Here is a 4400-nt window from a genome sequence, read left to right as displayed (position 1 = left end):
TTCGTCGGTGACAAAGCAGAGGGAGGATAGGTGTATTTTTATAGGTGGCCAACAACGGTGGGGAGAGGAGGCGACGCCAGGTGGAGAGGACGACTTTTTAGGTGGTGGAGAACGATGGCAAGGGTGAGAAAAGTGTTGAGGTGTTCGTCCGTCGGTGACTGTGCAGATATGGATAGGGGAGAGAGAGAGAGAGAGAGAGAGAGAGAGAGAGAGAGAGAAAGAAAGAGAGAGAGAGACACATTTTTCATAGGTGATCAGCAATGGAGGGGGAGGTGGCGGTGTCTAGCGGTGACGGAGATTATTTCCGGTGGTGGAAGCTGGAAACAGGTTTCTTGAGAGAGAGAGAGAGAGATAGAGAGAGGTATTTTGATTTTTAATTACTTAAAAAATACTAAAATGAATAAAAAATAAAAAACAAATATGAGGGGTATAATCGTCTTGTTAGATGGAGAGGGACCAAAACCAATAGAAAAATCCAATTTTGGACCATTGGGGCACCACTAAAACTTTTTGGACCAAAACCACATAATTTTATCAAACACAGGGACCATTTTTACAATTTTGTCAAAGTAAATTCACACAAGCTCCCAAAAAAACTAGTATTAACTTTCCGCTTTGAAAGGTTTTTATGAACTTATCGATGATAGTTTTCTAATTGTTCACACTAGACATATTGAAACTAATCGTCAAACAAAATGCTTGAACATAATATTTCATTATTTCTAGGGTTATTCACTATTTGGATAAAACCGAATGGTCCAATTGGACAATTTGGATTGGACTATTTGGTTCGGATATTCGGATTTTCGGATTGGTTTTCAACAAAACCGAATTATTAATTTGAATTTCGGATTGGTTTTGTGAAACAACCCAAAAATACGACCCAAAAATTTCAATTTTTATCATATCAAAAACATGAAACCAAGTATCACATAACAAAATCATACGTTGCGTGTTTCAAAAACTATGATAAAATACTGAGAGAAAGGAAATTGTATCACAACTGTATCCAAACATATCAACTAACGGAATCAACTCCCAGGACAAAAACTGAAGTTGTGGTGTGTGCGATGCCATCATCCCGAGCTCTTCCCTTTGCTTGCGGAAGTACCTGAAACCAAAACTGAAACTGTAAGCACGAAGCTTAGTGAGCTCCCCCAAACTACCACATACAATACAATACATATAAAGCACATACTGGGCCTTGCCCACTGCATCGGACCGAAGTCCGGAACTAGCTGCATCAGACCGAAGTCCGGACCTGACTGCATCGGACCAAAGTCTGGAACTGACTGCATCGGACCGAAGTCCGGAACTGACTGCAACGGACCGAAGTCCGGAACTGACTGGGACCTTGTCCCCTGCATCGGACCGAAGTCCGGAACTGGCTGATCATGGCATAGCATAACACATATCAACTAATATAAACACATATACTGCATACTGCATCGGAACAGAGTCCGGAACACATAACACAAACATGCTTGAATCACAAAGACATCAAGCACTCTGTAACGCCCGGGTTTCAGGGCTAAGCATTTTTGTCAATGTAATAGTCTAGGTCAACTCTTGTAACTCTTTTTGAAGTAATAAAGATGAAATATTTGAGTATTATGTGAATTATATGTGTTTATTATTTAATTATAAATGTATAATTAATAAAGAATAAAAAATGAGCGTCAAAAATTAAAGTGGGAGATAATCCCGATATCTCTACATAAAGTTGTAGAATATGTCTCAAGGTTTCCGTGCATATAAGGAACGCCGAAATCCGAGTTATAATGAAGAAGTTATGACCCGTCGAAGTTTCACGACAGAACTGGCACGATACCGGGAAGCGTGAATAGTGAATTTACGATAGAGCGAGATTTAGCCTTAGTGATCTAAACGAAAGTCGTAGAATATGTTAAACTAAGAACATCGATAAAAAGAACGCCCAAATCTGACTTCGTATGAAGAAGTCATGAGATTTTAAACAGACCAATCCTGTACCGGCTTGTTAAAAATATAACTTTAAAAATAAAGTCAAATTTAGCCAACGGAGTCTAAACAAAAGTTGTAGAGTACGTCTTCACCTACGCGTGGATATAAAGAACGTCAAAAACGGAGTTCGTATGAACGAGTTACAAATTATAATAGCATATTTACGTATTAAAATAAAGTATAAATCATGTATACGTACACATATATATACATATGTATATATCATTAGAAAGGTATCGACGATGCGGTCATTATAAGACTAATGTTGAGTTCTTTCGACATTAGTTTAGTACAAATATCATTAAATCCATTTATAATAGTATTATAGATGGGTGTTTAGTTGTTTATATAACTAAAAGGTCATTAAGTAATTATGGAGGGTAGTTTTTGAAAATTCAATTAGTATAAATAAGAGCCTTGGGCTCTCATATTTCTTGCACCATTCTCTTGATTCAAGAGTCTTTCTCTCCTTATCCCCCGAGCATTTCGGTCCCTCGTGATTCGACTTCTCTTTCTGTAGCTTTGTATAGTAAGGTGAGCGCTGAAGCGCTGCACGAATCTTTCTTAGAAAGATTCAGCGACGAAGTTCTGCCCCTGCAGAGCCCGACTCCTAGCTAAAACCCCCTTGTAAGTAAGTTATGCTTACCTTATTTTAATATAGCTTATATTTAAAATTAGTATTGTTATTATGAACTTATAATAAATATTTGAGCTATTATTATAACTTATATAAGTGTCGTTATAATATTTTTTTTAACTACTCGCGGTACGGGGAATCTGGTTTAAAGGGCCGCATAGGGTTGTTGGATTTCAGAAGTGCTATATGCCAAAATGGTCCTGCCCTCCGGTGTTTTATGTCTGGCCCCGGTCTGTACATTGTGGTTGGAAAATATTGTTTAACGCTTATATAATAATAATAATACTAAGACTAATAGTTGGTCACGGTAAATATTAGACTAAAATTTAGCGATAATAATGCTAGGTTTCGTCGAAGGAAAATAGAATCGTTAGAAGCAAGCGCTACCCGATTTTGGAATCATCACCTTAACAAGTGAGTGCATAGTTACTTTCAACTTACACATAGATATGAAGTATTTTATATAAATTACGTGTTATGTGTGCATATTATCTAAATACTTGCTATCTATGCTAGATGAACGTTGTTATACATGTTTTCAATGATTTAAACTGTATATGTATTTTATATCTACGAAAATGTTGGGGTAAAACATGGGTAGATGCAATAGGTGATGTGTGATAAAATGATGAGAGGCCTCGATGTTGATGTTGTTGATTCTGTCATCTAGCGGAGTATGGATGACGACCACGGACTCTTCTAGACAGTCCAGTGGAACACTAGCAGGCTCGCAACCTGTAGGTGTTTGTGAACGATATGTTCACCGGTGTACTCCATCCCCCACATGGTTGCCTTTAGGACATTTATTGCTGAGGAATCCCCTTAGCAGGAGTGTCCGTCCCGATGATGATCCTTAGGCTAGGTCCCTTATGATAGGTGTTTAGGGACGTAAAGTGAGGATAACGGGAACGAGTAATCGGGTTATTGTTGATCGATGAAATTAATAAACTTATTTATTGTGGGTTGAAAACCCTATGTGCTCACCAGGCTCCCAAGCCTAACCCACTCAGTTTTATGTATTACAGGTAGTGGCGCATGAGCATAGGTGTGATGTTTTGGACGAGGGATTACGGATATAGGCCTGTAGATATGAAATAATGTAGTAAGGCTTATATTGTACTGTTTATGCTTTTGATCTGTACGAACATGACATCCCGAGTCTTTTAATAAAATAAATTTCTATGGAAATGCGTTTGATAAATCTTTATCATATTTTTGTTTTGGGACAAATTCCGCAACACTTTCATTTAAAATGTAACTCTGATTTTTAAACAAAGCATAAACAAACCGGTCTTTTCTGGCCGTGAATTTGGGGATGTCACACACTCTAACTACTGCATCGGACTAAAGTCCGGGACTACTGCTAACTAAACGGGCCGGCATTGTGGCCGTAAACCCGTTCGTACTGGAAGGAAACTCACCTCGTGAACTGGCTGCTGTGTGAATGGCTCTGGAAGCTAACTGCTGCTGCTCCGGTATCTTCCCGGCTACAAATCCATAAACACACTCAATCAAATGCTAATCACTGCACTGGGGTAAAATGACTCTTTTACCCTTGGTCAAAGTCAACCCTCCCGGTCAAAGTCAACCCACAGTTGACCTGACTCGCCGAGTTGGGCCGCCAACTCGCCGAGTCTCTAATCTCACTTCTCAGCCCTACTCGTGGCTACTCGTCGAGTATGGCATCGACTCGACGAGTACCCTCTCGATCCAAGAACTCAGACAATCTGCATCTGACTTGCCGAGTCATATGAACAACTCGACGAGTTGTTCTTGAGCT

The 4400-nt window shown here is 39.2% G+C and overlaps 1 long non-coding RNA gene across 1 annotated transcript; it reads left to right on the top strand.

Moving 5' to 3' along the window:
• The first annotated feature begins 2439 nt into the window (after positions 1 to 2439).
• Positions 2440 to 3779, top strand: LOC128126600 (uncharacterized). The gene is made up of 3 exons (XR_008224578.1): positions 2440 to 2614; positions 2966 to 3034; positions 3646 to 3779. It is a non-coding gene; the product is annotated as an uncharacterized LOC128126600 (long non-coding RNA).
• Positions 3780 to 4400: the final 621 nt, after the last annotated feature.

Source organism: Lactuca sativa, chromosome 6, assembly GCF_002870075.4.
Source record: "Lactuca sativa cultivar Salinas chromosome 6, Lsat_Salinas_v11, whole genome shotgun sequence".
NCBI classification, from domain to species: domain Eukaryota; kingdom Viridiplantae; phylum Streptophyta; class Magnoliopsida; order Asterales; family Asteraceae; genus Lactuca; species Lactuca sativa.
This window is presented reverse-complemented; position numbering and strand designations above follow the sequence as displayed.